This window comes from Myodes glareolus, chromosome 5, assembly GCF_982192425.1.
Source record: "Myodes glareolus chromosome 5, mMyoGla1.1, whole genome shotgun sequence".
Lineage (NCBI taxonomy): Eukaryota > Metazoa > Chordata > Mammalia > Rodentia > Cricetidae > Myodes > Myodes glareolus.
Genome location: NC_142030.1, coordinates 90,640,627 through 90,654,184, shown reverse-complemented (window position 1 = coordinate 90,654,184; position 13,558 = coordinate 90,640,627).

Sequence of the window (13,558 nt, the reverse complement as noted above, 5' to 3'; positions counted from 1 at the left end):
AAGTGACATGTGTGGATCCGGAGACTCTATGGACCTCTCCTCTCTGTTGGGGAAGTGGCCGTCACACCAAGAAGAAACTGGATAGTTCTAATGTTGCCTGTGGGACCCAGGACCAGGGACTCAGTCTACATCCAACAGTAACAGACTGTAGCCATCCCAACAACCTGTTGGTGAGACTGTGAAACCAGAATATATGTCACTGTGGGACTCCTGCCCCTCAGAAACATCCAAGGTGTCTGTTGCCATGGGCCACTAAAGTTTGGAGTACTATGTCACATGACAGAAGATCTATTGTTCAGAATCCTGCCCGAGTGTTTACCTATTGCAGTCTTCTGTCTTGTGGCCTGCCTGACTGTTCCTACATTTAATTCAGCTTTTGCAGGAGTCCCCAGCTGATGCGTCCCTTTCCAAAGGGAGGAACAGCAGAGTTTCTGCAGTCTTACTCTGAAACTGCCACACGGCACAACACTGTTTAACAGCCCCTCTGTCTTCCCGCCTCCATTTTTCCCCTGAGCTTCCTTCTGTGGGTCATTTTTGTTTCTCTTTAGTCCTGGACTGTTTGGTTGCTGTGGTCTGTCTTGTGTTCTGCTGGACTGTTCCTAAGTTTAACTCAGCTTTTGGAGAAAGCAATTGTGTGTAAACCTCAAGTCATTTGCTCTTCTCTTAGGGGTAGGGGTGTGAGCCTGGAACCACCCCAAGTCACCTCATCAGTCCTCAGTGGACAGCAGTGCTGGCCTCTGAGCTGGGAATTTGGAAGGGCCTCCTTCCTTCCTTCTTCTTGATCTTCCTTCTTTCCTTCCTTCCTTCCTTCCTTCCTTCCTTCCTTCCTTCCTTTCTTTTATTCTTTCTTTCATTCTTTCTTCTTTTCCTCCCCTTTCTTTCCCTCCCTTCATTTCCCTTCTTTCTTTTCTCTCTCTTTCTCTTTTTTTTTGAGACAGGGTTTCTCTGTGTAGCTTTGGAGCCTGTCCTGGAGCTTGTTCTGTAGACCAACCTGGCCTTGAACACACAGAGATCCGCCTGCCTCTGCCTCCTGGATGCTGGGAATAAAGGTGTGCGCCACCACCACCCAGCTCCTTTATTCCTTCCTTCCTTCTTCTTTCTTTCTCTTTTAAAGACACCAGTTCCCAAGTGTACTCTGCAATTCTGTGATTCCCAGACAGCCATTGGAACTGGTTTATGCTCTGTTATCTGTTGGAGCAGCTCTTAGGGAGCTGTGCCACAGGGATCTAGCTTTTGTTTCCACCTCTCTCACTTAGAAGGAGCCATGAGAGACAAGTCTTTCAAAGCCAGAGCCATGGTACCAGGCTATTTCTTTACCCTGCTCTGTGTTTTGACGTCGATCAGTCAGTTCGGTGAGAGGAGTTGGGCCAATCGCTATGGGCATCCAGTGTACAGTAACAGGACTCCTTTTTTGGTTTAAATGGTACTTCTTTGGTGCGGGAGAATTATCTGTATTTTGTCAATCATGTATTTTAATAAAACGCTGATTGGCCAGGCAGGAAGTATAGATGGGTCAACCAGACAGGAAGTAGAGGCGGGGCAATGAGAACAGGGGAAGGTTAGGAAGGAGGAAGCCCATTCTTCCATTCCTGCCCAGACCACAGAGAAGCAAGATGTAACCTGCCCCGCTGGAAAAGGTACTGAGCCATATGGCTAACACAGACAAGAATTATGGGTTACCATAAGATGTAGGAATTAGTTAATAAGAAGACTGAGCTAATGAGCCAATCAGTTTATAACCTAATGTAGACTCCGTGCAATTTTCTTTGGGACTTGCCGGCTGTGGGGTACCAGGCAGGACAGAAACCCCACAAGCCAGCCGTCGTGTTACACTTCTTATGTATCTTCTTTAGGGAAGAAGAAAAGAGTCACTTGAATAGGCACACTTTCTGTGTGCCTCAGTTGGGATGGGGACCCTGTCTGAGGACACTCATGGGAGGCATGTTGGATTTTGAGTCTGGGGCAACTTCAATGTCTGTAGCTGACTTAGCGTGACATTAATTATAAAGCTTTTCAATTTGTTGTTGCTTCGGATATAAGCACCATTACTATTATCCTTACCTCAGTTTTCTTTTTCCTTCCTTTAGACAATACCTCACTGGTAGCCCTGAAGCTCACAGAGCTCCGCCTGCCTCTTCCTCCTGAGAGCTGAAATGGAAGACAGTGTCACCACAATCAGCCTCCCGCCCAGGCGCTGCTTCTCCGTTTCTCACATCGGATTTACTGCTATCATTTATGTTCTCCTGAGTTTTGTGATCCTTTTCATTACCTCCTTCAGTTTGAACCGATTTGACGAAGTTTGGTTGCTTTTAGTGTGCCACAGTGAGTTCCTGTTTAATTCTCTTGTATTGCTTACATTTTTTGTTCTCTGTCAATCATACACTTTGTTTTTCCAAATCACTTTCAACTTTATGGTCACCTTCTTTTACACGATCTTACTAAAGTTTTAACTTTTTATTGATTTCAAATTTTTAATTCAATTCAATGTTATGCTATTCGATTTCTGCAGTGCTGGGAATCAAATCCAGACATTGTCCACGTTAGGCAGGCCTCTGATATATATCCTCAGCTTCAATTTTAACTTTAGTAAATATCAGCCCTATCCACACTAAGGATGGACCCCAGGGCCCCCCACATGTTAGGCAAGTGCCCTACTACTGAGATGTACCCCAGCTCTTCCACGTACAATTCTAACAGGCAATTGCAAACCAGCACAGTGGTGTTCATCCTGGTGTACACCCATAATCCCAGCACGTGGAAGGATTGCTAGCAGGACCGCTGCAGGCTAAAGGCCAACCTGACCTATACAGCAAGTTCTAAATCAGCCAGCGATGCACAATGAGGTCTTGTTTGAAACAAAACCATGCCAAAAAAAAAAAAGTCACTATGCAATTGTGCTGAGCGGACCTCCCCTTAACACACAGACAGCCCTCCCCCCAGACACATGTGCCCCTTGAGCTGAGGCGGCCAGAGCAGACCCATACACACATAGACACCCCCCCAAAAACACATACCCCTTGACCAGAGGATGCCCAAGTAGACACACAGATAGATCCCCCCAATACACATGGTCCTTGAGCTGAGAAGGCCCAAGTGGACCCACACATACACACATACATAGAAACCCAACACATGTGCCCCTTGACCTGAGGATGCCCAAGTGGACACACACACACACAAACATGCACATAGACCCTTCTCAATACACATACCTCTTGACCAGAGGATGCTCAGTGGACACACACACGTGCCCCATGAGCTGAGGAGGCCTGAGTTCCGCTCCCTGTCTACTTCACTCTTCACCTTTATTACTTTATTGGTTTCCAAATGAGACCATGCATCAATCTGACGTCCTTTGTTTTAATGCTTCTTGTTGGCAGCTACCGACTGCCAGGCCATTCTGCCCAGGTCTCTCTGTCCCTGAGATGTGAGCTTGTGGCTCCCATCTTGGTCTTTTCTTACCATTTTAATAACCCTCAAGGGCTGGAAGGATCTGGCAGGCCACACTCTTCGAGCCTCAACTGAAGTGGCAGGTCCCAGAATCATTTCTCTGAAGTCCTCCATAGGTTTTGGTCATGGCGCCAACCCCAGCCCTGCCCTCTTGGTACTGAGTCCTGCTGTGGGAGCAGCTCCTGTGAAGAACCAGTTCTCTGTGGAATGTTCCTTTTATATTTTGTGAATATATGTTATTGTGGTTGGTTTAATAAAGAAGCTGAGTGGTCTATAGCTAGACAGGATAAAGTTAGGCAGGAGATCCAAACTAAGAGAATGCTGGGAAGAAGAGGGGCGGAGTCCCGGGACTCAGGAGGAGATGCCCTGAGATGCAGAGCTAGCAGGATGGGAAGTAAGTAGATGAGGTAAATGGGCCTCAGGGCAGCTCATAGATGAGTAGAAATGGGTTGATTTAAGTTATAGGAGCTGGCTGAAAACAAGCCTAGCTATCGGCTGAGCATTTATAATTAGTATTAAGTCTCTGTGTGGTTATTTAGGAGCAGGATGAAAAACTCCGTCTGCAACTCTTGACACATGAAGTCTGGTGGGCTTGGTTATATCCACCCTCTTGGGGACTTGCTGCTTCCTGGACTTTTCAAAACTTATTTTATTTTAAATTTTTTTTTTTTGTCTCTTTGAGACAGGATTTCTCTGTGTAGCCCTGGCTGTTCTGGAACTCACTCTGTAGACCAGGCTGACCTTGAACTCAAGAGATTCACCTGCCTCTGCTGGGATTAAAGATGTGAGCCACCACCTCTCGGTTAAATTTTTAATTACGTGTATGTGTGTATCTGTGTGTAGGTTTGTGCAAATAAGTGTAGTACCCCGTGGAAGTCATAAGAGAGCATCAATGTAATGGTCTGTCCTGTCTCTTTAAGAGACAAGCCACGCCCACTCCCTCCCCCATCTGCCGAGGCAAGCTAATCTTCTGCTTCCAGCCTGAGTTTTCTGTCTCCCTCTCAGAGAGGCAGCTTCTGTCTCTCCCTTCTCTCCTTCTCTCCTCTCTCTCCTCCCCTCTCTGCTCTTCTCTTCTTCTTCTGTCCCTTCCATAACCCTAATAAATATCCAACCTCACTCTGCATGGCGTGCCTATCCATGTTTCTGTCTCTCGCCCACTGCTGCCGCCACACGTCTCCCTGTCCTGGACCAGCCACCTCTCAGGGACCTGCAGCCGTCCCTGCCTGGGACTGGCTGCTCTCAGGGCCTGCTACCTGCTGCCATATGGCCCGCTGCCACCATTTGGGGACCTGCAGTGTTTTTAATAATCCGTTACAATCATAGACCCTGAAGCTGAAGTAACAGGCAGATGTTAGCTGTCTAATGAGGGTACTAGAAACCAAACTCTGGTCCTCTACAGAAACAGCAAGTACACTCAACCATTAACCAACCATTAAGTCATCTCCCCAGTTCCCTGCTTCTTGGGACTTCTTTTTGGTTTTTTTGAGACAGGCTTTCTCTGTGTAACAGTTCTAGCTGTCCTGGAACTTGCTTCTTTGACCAGGCTGGCCTTGAACTCATAGAGATCTGTCTGCCTCTGCCCCCACCCCCAGTGTTGGGGTTAAAGGCATGCACCACCACCGCCTGGTGCTCTTAGGATTTTTTGAGGAAGGTTGCCAGAGCTCTCACAGATTTCTGCTAGTTGATGTATGTCTTAGTGTTCTATTACTGTGAAGAAGCACCATGACCAAGGCAACTCTTATTTTTTTAAAAAAAAGCATTTAATTGGGGGCTGGCTTACAGTTTCAGAGGCTTAGTACATTATCTGCTTGACAGGCCAGGTTACAGGCTTTTGAAAACATCAAATCCCCCGCTCTCAGTGACACTTCCTCCAACAAGGCCACACCTCCTAATCCTTCTATCCTGTCAGAGTTACACTGGTGATTAAGCAAGCATCTATGTATGAGCCTAGGAGGGCCATTCTCATTCAAACCACCACCACTCAGTAACCACCGGGAGACCGAGCTGCCTTTAATGGATACCACAATCCCTTTTCAGGTTAAAAGAAAAAGCCTCAAAACCCTTGACCTTGGTTGATATGAGCCCTGCAGAGCCTTCTTCCTGTGGCTGGGGATGAATATGGAAATAATTTGGGTAGCAACACCAGGACAGGTGATAACACAAAGGTAAAAGGTCTCGGGCTCACACTGCTCAGCACAGAACCTAGGGCTTCACATTGGCTGAGCATGCCCTGTATCCCGGAGCTGTCCTCCAGGCCAAAAGTGAAAGGAAAGGAACCCTAACAATGTAGGATGGGGTGGGGGTGGGGACTTGCAAAGGGACCTTTCCCTCCAGAGGAAGACCCACTAGCCAGCGCTTACATGGCAAGATTCTTGGTCATCCTGATCATAGAAACTGTAGGAGATAATTTTTGTGTTGTGTAAGCCACTGAACCTGTGGTACTTCCTCACACAACCGTAGAGCCAGTTTAATACATGACCACAGACTGATAACCGTTTGGAGTTGAATGAGCTGTTTGTGCCAGTGAGCTGCAGTTTCTCTCTGAGGGTATGCAGTCTGCAGTCTCTGCAATATGAGTTGGAAGTATCACCCCAGCCCCTAGCCTAGGAATTGCCCTAGTCCAGACTCCAATTCCCAGCTTGCCAAACGCTGACCCCTCCCTGGGGAGGGTCAGGAACACGCCCACAGGGTATTTAGGCTTGCTTCGGAACACGCACTCTTCCTCTCCTCACCCCGCCATGCTGTTCCTGTCCACCTGAAAATGTGGCATTTATTAAACATGGGCATTTTTGATTCGGTATAATCTGGTTTGATTGGAGTTCTTTGCGCCTGCAGAAAGGCTCTTTTTAAGGATGGAGGTCCCTCACCTAGAAGGTCCCCTCCCCCCCGCCCCCCAGGCCCGGGGCCCAGGGCCAAGCTGGGAAAACACCCTTCCCGTGCACCCTCTCCGCCAGGCAAGGTTGGCTTCAGGTGAGTTCCCCTTTTAAGGTGCATGGCCCCGTAGGGTTTTGGGGTGACTTTTCAGTTTTCGTTGTAGTGGCAGTCTTCACCAAAAGCCTTATCCAAGCAGCTGAGCCAGGCTTAGCTGAGGTGAGTTTTGTTTGGCCAGGGACGCCTGCCATTCAATTTTCATAGCCCCATTTTTTGGCTCAAAAATTGTCTTGCTGAACGTGCTGTGACAGACTTGAGTCACACAGGAATGCACTTCTAATGTGTTCCTTGCAATACCAAGCCGATTCCTAAAACGCCCTTTCACGACCTTTTACCAAAAAATCCTTTAAATTGGGACTATCTAACCTAAATTAATAGTGCTCCAAAAGCCTGCAGTTTCTAAATGCACACTCCCATCCCGCCCCCACTTCCGTTTCCCCTCTGCAACCCATGGTTTGTCCGGTCCCCCCTTCTGTTTAGACTGCCGGGGATCCAGTGCGGTGCCCAGCTCCCATGCGGATCTAAACCGACTTCCTTTCCATCGGCTGAGGACAATGGAGGCTGACGCCCGTTCCTTCAAAACGGTGCTTGCCCATCAGCTGTTTGCTATGCTCCGCTGGCCTCAGTATGCCTGTGTGAGTGTGTAAATGTGTTTTCGTGATGTGCTCAATTTAGGTTTCTGTATGCATGTGTGCTTATGTTAAGATCAGTAAAACTTATATCTCCAGGTTACAGCAACTCTGAGAAAATACAAACAAACACATGTGTAGCCGCCATTTTAACCTCACCATCTTTGATAAGGGTACCCACATGTGCTAGTCCACCATTTTTGATAAGGGTACCCACATGCGCTACTCTGCCATCTTTGGTAAGGGCACCCATGTGTGCTAGTACCACATATGCTAGAATTCTTTACTTATTAAAATATTCCTTTTAATCTTATATCTACTAGCATTGATAAACTGTAACCAATTGGATAAAATACATGCCTAAATTTAACTTATGTACCCAGTTTAAAATACAGGTAATGGTACTTAGTTCTCAAGTGCCTTTACAGATCTAAGGGTATGGCATTTTAACAAAAGAGCTTCTATCACAGACCTGCAGCTTCCGCAGCACCCTTTAGCTCCTCCAAGAAGACAGCAGACCGACCGCCTCCAGGCCTTGCCTTTAGGTTTGGCAAACCCATCCACACAGCAAAAGGGCGGCCTTTCACCTCTTCAGCTTCCTGGATTCCTTTCAGGGAAATGATCTTTTCTTCCTGCCAAGACAGATAGACTTAAATCTTCCCCCCACAGGAAAAATCTTTGGGCCTCTTGTACTCCGCAGCTAATGGCAAGCACTGGTTCTAAGACTGGTGTTCTCCAAGGACCAAGGAGAGGATTTGGGATTGCCTGCGTTGCAAAAAAAGCTGTCTCATTTTTGCTCATTTAACCCTCCCAGATCTGTCTAATGGCATTTGATAATTTAAGGTACTGTTAACTTATTATTTCATGACATTTCATGAAGTTTCCTGCTAAAACACAGGCAGGTGTGCCTCTTTCACAGGCTTTGTAGTCCAGGACTAACAAGCTTCAGGTGTGTCTTCAGAAGTCCAGGGTCCCCAATTCCTTTCATTGTCTTAACCTAAAGTAATAGTCTTTTGCTATGACACCAAGATGTAAATCTGTTCCAGTTCTCTTACAGGTTCTGGGAAACACTAACCCCAGGCAGTTTTAAGCACATTTGACAGGTCACTCCTGCTGCCTGGGCCAAGACCAACTCACAAAGTGCTCTCCAGACAATGCTAACACCTACACCAGCTCCTGAGACTTCATCATTGGTACCAACTCTTCTGGATTAAGGACACCAGCCAACTAAAATCTGATTTTATCTGTGGTACAAGCATGAGGATTGGAGTTTAGATTCCAACACCCATGTAAAAACTGGGACGGTCCCGTGCACACCTGTAAGCCAGCACTAGAGGTGAGGGTAGGCGTGGGAAGGATCCCTGGGCCTTGCTAGTCTGGCTGGAAAACATGAGTTCCATCCAGCTTCAGCAGGAGACCTGCCTCGAAGAACCAAAGCATCAACAGAAGACACTCCCACGCACACATTCTATACGCATGTGCATTGCCCAGCACACACACAAATAAACAAATCAATAAATAAACAAGTCACATGGATAAACTCTGTCTAGAAACTTCAGTGACTCCATGTTCTCTCTAGGTTCAGTGAAAGGACATTTCATTTATTATCCAAACGAATATAGATTTGATAGCTGGGTTTGGTGGCATACAGTTATAATCCTAGCACTTGGAGGTAGAGGTAGGAGGATTAGGAGCTCAAAGTCAGTTTTGGATATATAGCAGTGATGTGGGATTCCCATCTTTATGCTGTGAATACCATTGGTTAATAAAGAAGCTGTCTTAGGCCTGAGCAGGGCAGAATAGAGATAGGCAGGGAAAACTAAACTGAATGCTCGGAGAAAGAAGGCGGAGTCAGTGAGAAGCCATGTAACATCGCCAGAGACAGATGACGGAACTTTAACCAGTAAGCCACAGCCTTGTGGCAATACACAGATTAATGGAGATAGGTTAAGTTAAGATATGAGCAACTGGAAATGAACAAGCAGCCTCCTACAACATAGCAAGTTGGATGTTAATCAGGTCAAGTTAAGATATGAGCAACTGGAAATGAACAAGCAGCCTCCTACAACATAGCAAGTTGGATGTTAATCAGGTCAAGTTAAGATATGAGCAACTGGAAATGAACAAGCAGCCTCCTACAACATAGCAAGTTGGATGTTAATCAGGTCTACATGAGACCTGATTAACAGAGAGAGAAAGAGAGACCAAGACATTTGAGAGTGAAGGGGGGATTATTAATAATCATTATGGAGAAACAAGCATACACTAGGTCTATACCAACCACCCGCAGTGGTCCTCAGAGCCCTGAGCATGAGTAAGAAGAACCTGGTGAAACCCATGCTTTGCCCACACCCATCTCTCTGCATCTGTTCTGGTCAGCCGAGTAAGCCAGGCCTGGCTGCTCCTGGGACCTATCACTGGCGTGTGGCTGTGGCACCCACTCTCTTAACAGGGCCTTCACCCCGCTTCTCCCTGCCTCAAAGCCCCAGCATTCCTTCCTCACTCCAAGCTAATGGCATCCACACCCCTGGCTGCCCCTTGCCTGTGAAGGTTGCCTCCCCTGCTCCTCAAGTGCTTCTTAAGGAGGGCACCCTCGCTCACCCAGAGTTCACACAGCGAGTCCACACTCTGTCTCTTGTTTCATTGTTTCCTCTTGTTGCCTATTGAGCATGCAATCTATAATGTGTGTACAGTTGTACACCCAATGTTGTCTCATACCTTTGAAAGTGGCCTACAGCTGTACCTGGGAAGCTGAAACAGAAAGCTCATGCCTCTGAGGATAGCCTGGGCTACAGAATCTCTGAACTCTACTTTCTTCTTCAATTGCAAACCCTATTTTCTTCTTTCTTCCTCACAAAATCTTTTAAAAGAACATTCAGCCCCCAACTTTTCTCACTTTAGCCTATTACCCACCCATTGCCACAGGCTCTGGCGTAGTAGTGAATACTCCCCCCATGCAGTTTCTGGCTCCTTTTCCTCCAGCAGCCCTGGCAAAGGTGAAGATCTCAAGTCTTCCTGGAAAGACTTCCCCACCTGGTTTCTAGGACATTAGCCTCACCTGGTTTGACTCCTGCTGAACCAGGGTTTTTAGGGTACTCTGAACAGGCTAGGCCCAGCCACCTGCTTCTAACACATTGGTTCAGGAGGTGAGTAACAGTGAAAAGTGGGGAGGAGAGTTGTTTGATGTGACTGCTTGAGCTTCAGACTTACAAAAAGGAAGAACTGGGATGAGGGACAAAAGGTACACATAATGGTACACATAATGGCGCTGTCCCGTCAAGCTGAGGTCTCGGTTCTGGTACTATAAGATGGTCCAAAAGAGGCATGAGTGAACACGTTGGTTCTTAGGATATGATACGTTCAGCTCTGGGTGGAGCCTCATCCTGGTGGATAATTACTGTCTTAGTTAGGGTGTTTATTGCTGTGAAGAGAGGTCATGACCATGGCAACTCTTATGAAGGAAAACCTTTAATTGGAGCTGGCCTACAGTTTCAGAGGTTTAGCCTGTTATCATGGTGGCACGCAGGCAGTCATGGTGCTGGAGAGGTAGCTGAGAGTTCTCCATCTTGGTCAGCAGGCAGCAGTAGGAGACTGTGTATCACACTGAGCATAGCTTGAGCATATGAGACCTCAAAGCCCGCACCCACAGTGACACACTTCCCTCAACAAGGCCACACTCCCAACAGTGCCACTCCCTATGGCCAAGCATTCAAACACATGAGTTTATGGGGGCCATTCCTATTCAAACCACCACAATTACCCTCTGTAGCAAGGGTGATGGGCATGATGTCCTCCAAGGTTTTGTTGTTCCTGGAATCCAAGGGGACTTAGGAAAGGCTAAAGTGTCTTTAGTCAAAGTGAAGGAGTCAGAGAGACACAAAATGAAGACGTGGATGTGAGGTTTCTATCCTGCCCTTTGTTATTTGTGAGTCCAAGTGAGGAGCTGACGCTGCTCAGAAAAAGTGGCTACTAAGAGTGAGTTCCACTCTTCTGGCCACTCTTGCTCTTCTTTGTCTATCCTTTCTTGGGTTGTCTCTTTGGATTCTGGGGTATCCTAGGGACCAGGTCTTGTGTAGCATCTATTTTTGTAAATGTATTATTTGTGTGTGTGAGTGTGTGTGTGTGTGTGTGTGTGTGTCTGTGTGTGTGTGTGTGTGTGGTGTAGGAGGTCATTCTTTCTATGTGTTGTTTATATTGGTTAATGAATAAAGAAACTGCCTTGGCCTAATAGGCCAGAACTTAGGTAGACAGAGAAGACAGAACTGAATTTTGGGAGGAAGAAAGCAAAGTAAGAGAGAAGCCATGGATCCTCCGTCTGAGATGGACGCCAGTTAGAATCTCCGGTACACCACTGCCATGTGGCGATAACACAGATTAATGGAGATGGGTTAAACTAATCTGCAAGAGTTAGCTAATAAGAAATTAGAGCTGATGGCCAAGCAGTAATTTAATTAATACAGTTTCTGTGTGGTTATTTTGGGGCTAAGCAAGCCGGGCAGCTAGGACGAATAGGCAGGCCCCCACCACCCCTACAACAATTGGTGCTCCAATGCAGTCAACTAAATCCACGTAAAACCTGAGAGGGCTTGAAAAAAGAATTCTAGAAGAAAAAAAATAGAGAGAGAGTTTAGCACAGCTGTTTGCTGTTTGCTGGCGGTGTGCCGTAGCTCCTTTAAGAGAGATTTTCCTGATTCAGCAGCCACAGTAGTAAAATGCTGGTTTTTCTGGGCTATGTTGCTAGTGTGACCTCTGACTCTTTCAGAAGATCAAGCATTTGGATGGGGTTTGTGAGTAAAGGGTGACAGCTTGCATGGTGGTAACATGGACTCTCTGTGTGCATGAAAGTGGGGCCATACACACGGCTCAGCATGGCTCAGTGGCACCGGTGGCTCCGCCATGCTGGACTGGGCAGGGCACGCAGGCACTGATGTATTACACACACAATGACGCAGCTTAAGTTTTTAAGAAGCACTTAGCATTTTAAGAAGTGTTCCTGGACAGTAAAGAATTACAGATTTATTGCTTATCACCATAGATCCTTCATCTGGCAATAGATGGAGATAGAGATGGGGTCCCACGTTGGAACACTGGACTTAACTCCCTAGGTCCAACCGAGAAGCAGCAGGAAGAAGAACGTGAGCAAGGAGGGCAAGATCAGAGGGAACCTTCATCCGGCGATGGATGGCGATGCAGACGGAGACCCACATTGGAGCACCGGACTGAGCCCCCCAAGGTCCAAAGGAGGAGCAGAAGGAGGAAGAACATGAAAAAGGAAATCAGAACGGCAAGGGGAGCGATCACCCACTAATACAAGGCGACTGATCTAATGAGAGTTCACCAAGGCCAGTTGACTGGGACTGAAGGAGCGCTTGATCCAACCAGATTCTCTGGAGGAGGCTGGATTCTCTGAATGTGGCTGGCCTGAAGTTTTTCTAAAAAGCCACTGACAATGACTCTGGGACTTGTTTCCTCTGCATATTCTGGATCTTTGGGGATCCAGTCTGATTAGATACTCACCTTCCTGGTCCTGGAGGGAGCGGGGAGGAACTTGAACTACCCACAGGGCAGGAAACCCTGACTGATCTTAGGGATGGAGAGGGAAGAGGAGAGGGAGTGGGGGGAGTGGTAGGGTGTTGGAAGAAGGGGCGAAAATGGAAACTTTTATATTTTAATAAACTTTGGAAAAAAAAAAGAATTACAGATTTATAATAGGACAGATTCAGACATAAATGACCTCTAAATAAGTCACAGTGTTGGATAAATGTACAGAGGCTTGGGAGAGAGAAGAAAAAGAGTATAGAGAGTCATAAAATAAAGTTAATGCTTAAAAAAAAGGTAAAGTATTTAAAGACACAGAGTATAGATAGTCATAAATTAAGAGGAGTAAAGAAAAATAAGCCACGTAAAAATGGAAAATTCACAGAGAGTTGGATTATGTATATTATTGTGTTTTCTTTGAATATTTTGACTATGAAGGAGCTAAGTACAGGGATGCTAAGCTAAACCAGCATATATGTTATAAAGGTAGCATGACTTCCAAATTTGAGTCTAAGGATATGTTGCTTTGGAAAAGAGGTTTTTCTTTTGCTTTCACAGAAGATGAGAACCTGTGAATTGCTTATAGACCAATATGGTTTGATAGACCATGCCCCCCTGAAACTTGCTGTGAACACCATCAAAAAATTATTTCGCCCAACTGCTAACTGAGATTAACCTAGCATACAGGATACACCATGGAAGACCTGATTAACAGTGCCCCCAGTCAGCAGGAAGCAGTATGGACAGAACTGTGCTCATATTCCCAAATATTGTCTGTAAATGTTTATTTACATTTAAAGGGGGATATGACATAGATATGAATAATTTGCATTGGTATGGATCTTGGTTTATTGGTACAAATTTAATTTCAATTTTATTATTTGAAAATAAATATATTTCTGCTCTTGATTAAGGTATTGTGATTGTGTAGTTCATTTAAAAATGTAATGTATAATTAAGAAATATAGGTTAATAGATAATCATCAAGCTTGTAATCATGTTAGTGTTAG